Source organism: Myxocyprinus asiaticus, chromosome 8 (genome assembly GCF_019703515.2).
Source record: "Myxocyprinus asiaticus isolate MX2 ecotype Aquarium Trade chromosome 8, UBuf_Myxa_2, whole genome shotgun sequence".
Classification (NCBI taxonomy): domain Eukaryota; kingdom Metazoa; phylum Chordata; class Actinopteri; order Cypriniformes; family Catostomidae; genus Myxocyprinus; species Myxocyprinus asiaticus.
Genome location: NC_059351.1, coordinates 52,789,771 through 52,801,305, shown reverse-complemented (window position 1 = coordinate 52,801,305; position 11,535 = coordinate 52,789,771). Strand labels below are relative to the sequence as shown.

Genomic DNA, 11,535 nt, shown 5'->3' with positions numbered 1-11,535 from the left:
CACAGTTAATGTCACAAATTTTCTTATTTGATTACTGATCAAGAAATTGTGTGGAATCTTAAATATTTCTTATATTATGAATGTGTATTTTTCAAAATCACACAGAGGGGTAATCACTGCACGCAAGCAACAGCGAAAGAGGAGCAGTCTATTTTATCATATGATGTTTTTCGCACCTGTATTCTAATCTACATCTTGATGTAATCCTTCCTGATGATCACGCAGCATGTTTTCATGAGCTGAATGGGAGACTAAACACTATTAAAGTGTGACGAGACTCGCGCTGCATGTGCAAGCCATTCACGCATCACAAGCCGATCAACGTTTTAGCTATTTTCGGTGAATCGCACCTGCAAAATCCTAAAACTTTATTTCCTGGTTTAATTTATATTTTGAATAGACTTGAAAAGATTTTTGAACCCCATGATGTGGGTTTATGTTTTCTCTTTTAATCGTTTCATGTCATTCTGAGTGTGACTATGGTTTAAGGAGGGTGTATCTGTATGCTGGGTTGGAAATCTCAAGGATTAATAGTGGTGTTTTCCTTATTACATTACGTGTTGTTCTGAAAGCAAAAAGAAACAAATGAAACACTGAATGTAGGCTGTCATCTGCGCAGCGTTACTGAAGCAAAGTGGGCGCATTTACTTGCGTGATTAACCGAAAGTGAAGCGATGCCGGCTTGTGATTCGTGAATTGCTTGCACGCGCTGCACGAGTCTGTTGGGTATACTGCAGTCTCGTCACATTTTAACTTTTTGATTAGCCTGCCATTCAGCTCATGAAAACACGCTGCGTGATCATGAAGGACTACATCAAGATGTAGATTGGAATGCAGGTGCGAAATTTATATAAATAAAATAGTCTTCTCTCTCGCCATTGATTACCCCTCCATGAGCCAATGCTGGCACACGTGCCATTGGTTGCCTACCCCTGCTCTCATCTCTCACTACAGAGGAAATGGCCATACACAGAGAGTGCAAATAAGAGAACAAGTGACATGACTGAAAACAAGCTTACTGACTGAATAGAAGGTAACAGTCTTTGTACAGCATCAGTCCTGCTTTATCAATAAGAAAGAAACGTATCAAACTGTGTTTTTTCAGAATGGTACACTGATAAATGTGTCCTTTTCAAAAGTATTAATTAAGGGTTTATTTTATTTTTAGTTGTCACATTCCCCATGTTTAAAAACAATCAATAAATTGATTGAAAATCATTCAGTCAACAAGAAGCATCACTATAGATTGTAATTTTAAATTATTTCCTTCTTTAAATTGCTTTCTTGCTACAAATAAGAGGTCAAAATTAATCTTACGCAAAAGTTTGACATAAGCAACAGTCTAGAGGATAAAATCCCCATTGCGGCTGCTAACTTTGTCATTTGAAGTGGCTTAGAATGAAGGTGAAAGGTAAAAGCATGATTTTTTACTCATTACTTTCACACATTAACCCTATCCACAGTATATTTAATAGCTTATTACATAGAATTTTTAATAGCTTACCTTATAAGAATTAATAATAACTTGTTTAAACATCCTCCATTTAGTAATTTTACATTGCTTATTTGGAGTCTTAGAGACCACTGTATAAAACATGAATACATGCATTGATTTGTCACATGCTAAGATTCACTGCATGCACTGCCATTTGTTTGTTTTGATTTTTTTATTTGATTTTTTTATTTATTTATTGTATTTTACACATTGTGTTTTTGCTGGGTTCAAATTGACCTGCCCAAAAAATTGTCCCCCTCGAGCGTTTCGCCACTTAAATATGGGACATCCCAAATGGGAGGTCTTCATTTCGACCAAAATATGGGATGTTTATTTGATGGCTCAAGTCAGCAGTTTGCCTACACATGCACACTGCTTAGAAAAATAAATAAATAAATATTTGTGTCAAATGAAAGATAAAAAATCTAATTAGCCAATTACCCATATTACACATATCATATAATTTCTGAAGATATGGATTTAACCACTGGAGTTGTATGGATTACTTGTATGATGCCTTTATGTGCTTTTTGGAGCATCAAAATTTTGGCACCCATTCACTTGCATTGTAAGGACCTACAGATCTGAAATATTCTTCAAAAAAATCAAAATTTGTGTTCTCCAGAAGAAAGTCATACATATCTGGGATGGCATAAGGGTGAGTAAATGATGAGAGAATCATCATTTTTGGGTGAAATATTCCTTTAATTTCTTATTTGGGTCATTATTATTCCAGCATATCAGTTCAGTTCTCATAGTTCTTTCTCAGCTGTTATATTTCAATAATCACACTGTGATTTTGGCAAAAGTAGGTTGAAAGTTTTGCAGCTGGAATCGGAATGTGCATTCTGAAATTCAAATCACTGCTTCCAGTGACCGAAACTGGAAGTGTTGTTGAGGTGAATGAAGGAACATTACATTTATATATCACTTTTCTGACACGACACTCAAAGCACTTTACACAGTGAACAGGGGACTCTCCTCAACCACCACCAGTGTGCAGCATCCCCCTGGATGATGCAACAGCAGCCATAGTGTGCCAGTATGCTCACCACACACCAGCTATTGATGGAGAGGAGAGAGTACATTTACATTTATGTATTTGGCAGACGCTTTTATCCAAAGCGACTTACAGTGTACTTATTACAGGGACAATCCCCCTGGAGCAACCTGGAGTTAAGTGCCTTGCTCAAAGACACATAACTGGCAACCTTCTGATTACCAGTTATGTGCTTTACCCCACTACACCACCACTCCAGTGTAGAGTTATAGAGCCAATTAGTGGATGGAATTATTAGGAGGCCATGATTGAGAAAGGCCAATTTAGCCAGGGTTACACCACCCTACTCTTTAGAAGTACTCTAGGATTTTTAATTACCACAGAGTGTCAGGACCTCAGTTTAATGTCTCATCCAAAGGACAGTGTCTTTTTTTACAGTATAATGTCCCCATCACTATACTGGGGCATTAGGACCCACACAGACCACAGGGTGAGCACCACTTACTGGTCTCCTTAACACCTCTTCCAGCAGCAACCTGAGTTTTCCCCAGGAGGTCTCCCATCCAGGTACTGACCAGGCTCAACCCTGCTTAGCTTCAGTGGGCAGCCAGTCTTGAGCTACAGGGTGATATGGCTGCTGTGAAAATTGGCACCAAAAACAAGTTTTAGTATTTTTAGTCATGAATGATGAAATAAAGTTAACAGGAATGTATATTTTATTAACTCTACCCCCTTAACCAAACCTCAACCCCAAACCAAATCATCAGTGAAGGAAAAAAATTAATTTAAAGGAATAGTTCACCCAAAAATGAAAATTTGCTGATAATTTACTCACCCTCAGGCCATCCAAGATGTATCTGAGTTTCTTTCTTCATCAAAACAGAATTTAAGATTTTCAGGATTTCATTTTAGGCCTCCTCCTTCAAACAATGCAAGTGAATGTACTCCATTTTGTGATGGTCCAAAATGCATATTTAGGGTGCATCAAAATAATCCACACGACTCCAGTCAACAAATAATCATTTTTGGGTGAACTATTCCTTTAAGTGTGAAAATGCAACCTCTGAATCATGCTCACCATTTTTTATCTGAACTTGATTACTTCTTTGTTACCACGTGATCAGAACTCATGTCTCTGAGGTTGCTCGCACAATGTGCTATCAGAAGAACTGATGCAAAATGTCTGTGGGCTGTCACTTGTCAATAATTCAGCTGAATGGGTTCAATTTCAGAGTTAAACTTTCAGAAGCAACTTGTCTTTTTTCTGTGTGATCTTATTGCGTAAACACCCTCCGTCCACGATGTTTGCACTTAAGATGACAATCAGAATAAGTTCTGCATTTGTAAAAGCTGCTGCTAATTGTTTCAGTGCGAACTTTGTGTTTCAGGGGTTTATAGTGATGATTGGAGTGTGAGTTACACGTCTAAATACATCTGTGCACTAAATGGATCATCAGTGATAATGTCCTGCACTTATAAATACCCTCCTGGATATAAGATCATGAAAGCGCTCTGGACCAAAACTGATGTTAAAAAACAAGACGAAGAGTTTCCAGATCTGTCTGATGACTCTGAATACAGTCAGAGGATTCAGTATCTGGAAGATAAACAGCAGAACTGCACCATCAGACTGAATGATGTGACACAGAAGGATGCAAATGAGTACTATTTCAGATTCATTACTGATAAACCCGATGGAAGATGGATTGTGAACCTGGAGTGTCTCTTAATATCACAGGTATCCTTCATTAGAGTGTGCTTGTTGAGTCTTTAATTGGTTAAAGGTGCAATCAGTAATTTTTTCCCCATTAAAAAAGTTTTACCCCTAAAGATATTAATTGTAAGTTTGAAACATATGTATAAAATCATGAGTCTAGTCATATCAGTAACCTTATAAATGCTGTTTTATTCTACATGGGGCAGGGGTGCTCTCATGGGGGTTGCCATTTTGGAATCACATGGCCAGCTGAATACTACTTGCTTATTCTCAGTAACCATCTTGTTATTGGACACTTTCACTCTTAGATTAATCATTTACATTTATGCATTTGGCAGACACTTTTATCCAAAGCGACTTACAGTGCCCTTATCACAGGGACAGTCCCCCTGGAGCAACCTGCCTTGCTCAAGGACACAATGGTGGTGGCTGTGGAGATTGAACCAACAATCTTCTGCTTACTAGTTCAGTGCTTTAGTCCACTACGCCACCACCACTCATGGCTGATTGTGAATAGTGAATTTCTACAATGGCATCTGTAACTGAAAATTATTGATTTTGAATGATGCTGCATCCACACCACTAGGTATCACTGTAATCCAAGATGACATGAGCAAAAAGTTATTGAGTGCACCTTTAACGAAACATAATACAATTTTACTTTAGGAGGCGCTACAGCTAAAAAAAGCATCACAAATCTGTGTAACTGTTTTGCAAATCTTATTTGGCACCACGAATAAGGTTTGCAGATCTGCAATTGCTCACTTTTTGCGAAGTAACCCTAATCTTTTTGTATGTATTCTGTCTTTCCTTTTGTCTCTTTTGTAGGAAATGTGACGGTTGTGTACATGTCCATTGGAGCTGCGATTTGTGGAGTTGCATTTGTTATCGTGGTGTTGCTAATTTGGTAAGACGTGTCCAATATAGCACACATACATCTCCGAGACATCTATTTGAGATATTTTTATCTGGAAAGCATCACAATCTAATTAACATCTGCTAAACATCTTAAAAAGATCAGATTTACAAACACTCTAAATCATAAACATCTCAAAGACATCTACTGAAGGTCTTATTGACATCCGAGAGGAAATGTCTTATAGACATATTGAAAATGAACGAACAACCTAAAAAATACATCTTCCAGATGTAAACACACACATCAAATAGACGTCTGGGTGATGTATGTGTGCAATCAGTGTATGATCTTTTTAAGATGTTTATCAGATGTTAATGAGATTGTGATGCTTTCCAGATGAAACACTCTTAAACGGTTTGAGTTTTATCCTTCAGGTTTTTCTTTGAAATTGGTTCTTATACTAAATGGTCATTAAAATCTGTATTTAAGGGGAAGCAGGTGGATGAAAATAAATAATGACACATTGGAGTCTCAGGTGAGTTGAGAAGTCTTGTTAATGATTTCAAGTATGAACTTAATAATTTCAAGTCTGAATCCATGTTTTCATGACATAACTATATTTATGTTAAGTTTTTGTTTATTTTCCTCTATTTTGTCTTTTTTCCCCCACTTTTCCATCAAAGATTGCTCATCCCAGCCATCATGATGACATGCAGAATACCTGTGATGTCAAAATTAGTTATACTGTGTACAAGAACAGAAGGATAAGTGCAGCTTCCCTCTCAATTTTCCTGTTCATTGTGACACAATATTCCTCCTCATGGGATTTCATTTTCTTTCTTTCTTTATTTGAGAGGTAATATACAGCTCTGGAAAAAATTAAGAGACCACTCCAAATGTTTCTTAAATCAGCATCTCTACATGTTTGGATGCCATTCCATTCCAGTGTCTGCTGAATTGCTGCTTGAATTTTTGCGCCAGTAGTGGCATAAATCACCCAACAGCAATGTGAAAGACTGGTAGAGAAAATGCCAAGACGCACAAATGCTGTGATTGAAAATCAGGGTTATTCCACCAAATGTTAATTTCTGAACTCTTCCTAAGTTAAAACATTAGTATTGTGTTGTTTAAACTTGTTTTCTTCGCATTATTCGAGGTCTGAAAACACTGCATCTTTTTTTATTATTTTGACCAGTTGTCATTTCCTGCAAATAAATGCTCTAAATGACAATATTTTTATTTGGACTTTGGGAGATATTTTGTCAGTACTTTATAGAATAAAACAAAAATGTTCATTTTACTCAAACACATACCTATATATAGTAAAACCAGAGAAACTGAACATTTGGAGTGGTCTCTTATTTTTTTCCCAGAGCTGTATGTATAGTTTACAGTAACCTGAGAGGTTCTACTTTCAGTTTACTCATTATGTGTATAAGACCTACTTTTTTCTCTCAAATGTCCCTTGCAAAATAATTCCTTTAGGAAATGTAAGAATGAAATGCTTCATAATATTACAAATATAATGTTATAATATTTAGTTTTGCCCCCTGCTTAGCCCAACATGAAGATGTTGTAGTGGGTGAAGCCCTGGATGATTGACAGGAACATTATAATGCAGAGTGAATTTTGTTTTTAATTTTTTTTATAAATGAAAATATATATCTATGAAATATTGTTAGAGATAGCGATGAACATCTGAGAAATATATAATGTTTCTGTCACAAGACTCTGCTGTTGAATATGCTGCAGAGATGTTTATTTGCCCCTCATTTTCCTGTCTTTTGTTATAATATAACAGTATGGCAGAATAACTTTAATTACAGGATGACTTTGTTCTTGTTGATGACTACAAATTACTTAATCTCTACATTAATTCACAAAGATATGCTTTTGAAAAATATTGAAGAACAAAGAAAGCGCACCAGGTGATTGGCTTTTTTTTTTTTTTTTGTAAAACTGCTTTGAAACAATGTGCTATAAAAAACTTGACATATAAAATGGCACATTAAACACAAATATGTTCCTAATATTAATATTTAAGGCTGATATCATGACATCACAATGGTCAAGTCGAATCTGAAATAAAATTCTGAGTGCACTTGTATATCTGCCGGCATGTAATTATTCTGTGGCATTGCAATGGTAAAAAGTGGTAAAATGTTGTATGTTTTGGGAAGGTATGACGTTGTAGTGGTGGTGGGGACATTCTCATAGTCTGCATCTGTCTCGGAGCTGGTAGAAGGTTAATTCTGGTGTGCTGAATCCATTCTCATTGTATTCTGGTTACCAGAGGGAAAATGGTCTCTGTAACTTGCCAGTTGACATGACATGTTAATCAGTGTGCAGTGTCTCAGGGTACAACATGATAAATGCCATCTAAACTCTGTTTAAATATAGGCCTATATCAAGGGTTCCCAGCCTTTTTGGTCAACCGAACCACATGAGTTTTATGTTGTGCTTACCTGTCAGTAAGTATCAGGGGGCACTGCTCGTGTTTGTGTTAGTGGCGCATGAATTTCCTGCGAGAGACACTGACAAGTTTATTACCTTGTCACGTCTCTTTGTTTATCCTGTGTATTCAGGTATGTGTTTAACCACTTATATATTACTCGACTCATGTATAAACATTTTAAGCTTCATTAGCATTTATTTCTTAATCAAATAGTCCAGTAGTTCCAAAGAAACTACTAAAATTTACAACAAAGACAAAAGTAGTATCAGACTTAGCAGCGGTGGTTCTATGTAAGTGAATGGGCCAAAATGGCACCTGCCCCATTTTATAAAATTTATAGTATATTTTTGACTCTGGGAGTCTTTATAATTCAACGTAATGGCCCCATGTATGTTCTTTAAAAGCTGAATGTTAGAAATATGTTGGGTATAAGCTATATTTTCAGTTTTATAAGTATTTTATAAGTAACATCCTGGTTACTTTCGTAACTTCCATTCCCTGATGGAGGGAACGAGATGTTGTGTCAACGTAGTGACACTAGGGGTCGCCCTTGGGAGCCCCAAACACATATGATCCACCATGGAGTGGTGGTGGTGTAGTGGGCTAAAGACGGTTGCTGGTTTGATCCCCACAGTCACCACCATTGTGTCCTTGAGCAAGGCACTTAACTCCAGGTTGCTCTGGGGGCACTGTCCCTGTAATAAGTGCACTGTAAGTTGCTTTGGATAAAAGTGTCTGCCAAATGCATAAATGTAAATGATCTTTAAGAAAATGGGAATTGGTGAGTGGAATTTGCAAGTCACTCCCCTGGTATAAAAGGAGCTGGCTTGCAACCACTCATTCAGGTTTTGTGCTGAGGAGCCGAGACAGGGTCCCAGCCATTTCAGTGGGTAGTTCAGTGTTGTGGCAGGAGGGACACAACGTCTTGTTCCCTCCATCAGGGAACAGAGGTTACGAAAGTAACCAGGACGTTCCCTATCTGTCACTCACTCAACGTTGTGCCTATACAAAACTCCACAACTAGCTGAACTGTGTTACGTGGACTGGCGGTGCGAAACGGGCAAACCATTGCGTGCCTCGTAGCCAGTGCACCTGGCCATCACGTAACCTCCCCCAATGCTCCTACGAGCGCTGTACGGTCCCCCGCACCTTGGGGACAAGTCGACTCCAAAAAATGGGGACAGGCCGCCCCAGCCATGGCCTCTTATGTTTTCTTCCCAAAAAAGAATGGAAATCGTTCAGCAGGGGGCCATAAGTGTCCGCATCCGGAAGGGGGGGGTAGGGGGGTGTCCATTCCCAAGGGGAAGACACCGCAGAGACCACACCCTGCCCAAAGTGGAGGCAATTGTGTGGAAATATGTCACATAGCCTTACCGAGACTTGTCGGCTGCAGGTCCCCTACCCTCTTGATGGACATGAGCTCAGTCAGGAGGGCAGTCTTCAAGAGACCGCCTTTAGCTCAACTGACTCCAGGGCTCAAACAGGGCTCCCTGCAGGCTCCGCAGGACCACGGAGAGATCCCATGAGGGAACGAGGCGCAGTCCGGGAGGACTCAGCCTCCTCGCACCTCTAAGGAACCTGATGATCAGGTCGTGCTTCCTGAGAGACCTACTGTCAACTGCATTGTGGTGTGCCGTCACAGCAGCCACGTACACCCTCAAGGTGGGGGGGGGACAGCCGCCCCACCAGCCTCTCCTGCAGGAAGGGAAGCACCAACCCGACTGCACATCTCTGGGGGTCTTCGCGTCAGGAAGAACACCACTAAGCAAACAGATACCACTGCAAGGCATACAGGTGCCTCGTAGAGGGAGCCCTAGCCTGAGTGATCGTGTCTACCACCACAGGTGGCCAGGGCCAGACATGGACATTACAGAGATCTGGTCGTGGGTGCCAGATGGTGCCCTGTCCCTGAGAGAGGAGAACCTCCTCTGGGGAATTCGCCAGGGAGGGGCCCTGTCCAGCCATGCTCGGAGGCATCTGTCGTAACCACAAGGTGCCTGGGGTACTTGCACTAAGGGGACTCCTGCCCGCAGGAATGCAAGGCCTAACCAAGGGCTGAACAAGCAGCGGCAGATCGGCGTGATGACCACGTGATGTGTGCCGTGGCGCCATGCCCATCTCACGACTCGAGTATGACGCCAGTGCTAAAGCGGTCTCATATGGATCGACCCGAGCGGCATGACCGCCGTCGAGGATGCCATATGCCCCAGGAGCCTCTGAAAATGCTTCAGTGGGACTGCCGTGCTCAGCCTGAACAACTTCAGGCAGCTAAGCACTGACTGCTTGCGCTCGCTCGTGAGGCACGTCATCATAGAGACTGAGTCTAACTCCAACCCGAGAAAAGAGATGTTCTTTACTGGGGAGAGCTGCTCTTTCCCCAGTTGACCCGAAGCCCCAACCGGCTGAGGTGCCTGAGCACCAGGTACCTGTGTGCACACAACAAGTCTTGAGAGTGAGCTAAAGCCAGCCAGTCATCGAGACAGTTGAGGATGCGGATGCCCACTTCCCTTGGCGGGGCAAGGGCTGCCTCTGCGACTTCCATGAAGACGCGAGGCGACAGGAAATGACTGAAGGGGAGGACCTTGTATTGGTGCGCCCGGCCCTCGAGGGCAAACTGAAGAAGGGGCCTGTGCTGAGGAGAAACCGAGACATTGAAGTACGTGTCTTTCAGGTCTACCGCCGCGAACCAATCCTGATGCCGGATGCTCGCTAAAATGTGTTTCCGCATCAGCAACTTGAATGGGAGTCAGTGCAAGGCCTGGTTCAGAACTCACAGGTCCAGGATTGGCCACAACCCACCGCCTTTCCTTGGTACGATGAATTAGGGTCTGTAGAACCCCTTCTTCAGTTCTCTCAGCACCTTGGCTTGGTGCACTTGCAGGAGAGCCATGGCGTGCAGGGAGGAGGTGGCCTGTCCAGCGGCACTGTAGGCCTTAGTCGCCAGTGACGATGCAAACCTACAGGCCCTGGATGGGAGTCTTGGATGGCTCCGCCAGGTGGCAGCATTTTATCCACCTGGGGAATCTCCGAGTACCCCCTGGCAGCCCCACCATCGAGGGTAGTGAGAGTGGAGGAGCTCAGAGACCGGGTCCAGGCAGTGAAAGGTGCCCGCCACGACCTCATGAGCTCCTCGTGCACTTCCGGGAAGAAAGGGAAAGGGGAGGGGCGCAGCTGTGAGTGGCGCTCTGAGCCCAGGACACAATCTTCAAGCCACGAGGGTTCAGGGTGGGGCGGAGGATTCCACTCTAGGCCGATAATCGCAGCAGCCCGGGAAAGCATGGCCATCAGCTTGGTGTCAGCCTCAGACTGGGTGACCACACCTGAAGACGGAGGCCCAGCCGAGTGCTCCGCATCGGACTGAAGCAGCCTGGTCACCGATGCTGCTATCGAGATCTCATCCTACTCCTGATCACCGAATGAGAGGTCGAACCCGCTGTGAGGCGGGCCGCCTGACTTATCCCAGAACTCAACCGGGGTGCACAAGTGTGCTGGAGAGTGGAAGGTCCGTGGGGATTCACCTGGCACATTTACTCCCGTTGAAGTCCCCACATCACCCCCAGCACTAAACGTCGCAGTCATGTGCCCACGGGCAGAAGAACCGGGGCAGGGAGCGGCTGGAGTGGCTTTCCCTCTGAGGAAGGAAAGCCGCAATCGCAACGTGGCCATGGTCGCAGTGCGGACATGAACTGTCCATGAACGCTGTCTCAGCATGTCTGGAGCCCAGATACCTAAGGCAGCAATCGTGACCATAAGAAGCGGAGAGATAACGACCACAACCAGGAATTGCACATAACCGGTAAGACATCTTTAAAAAGATGCTTTCCATCAGTGCCCACTCTTTTAGGGAATATAAACTCTTTTAGGGAGAAATATACTCTTTTAGTGCTCAAGGCGTTCTCTGCACTTATCTGTGTGAGAGGGGCAGAAACAGCCGAGGAGATCACTTGCTTTCTACAGAGGCGAATGGATTGGCAGTGGAATACATCAACACCGCTCGGCTCCGAAGAAA

The 11,535-nt window shown here is 42.4% G+C and overlaps 1 protein-coding gene across 2 annotated transcripts in view; it reads left to right on the top strand.

Annotated features, from left to right (window-relative positions):
- LOC127444675 (B-cell receptor CD22-like) overlaps nucleotides 1-11,535 on the top strand; it is a 95,464-nt gene that overhangs the window by 63,520 nt on the left and 20,409 nt on the right. The window lies entirely within an intron of this gene.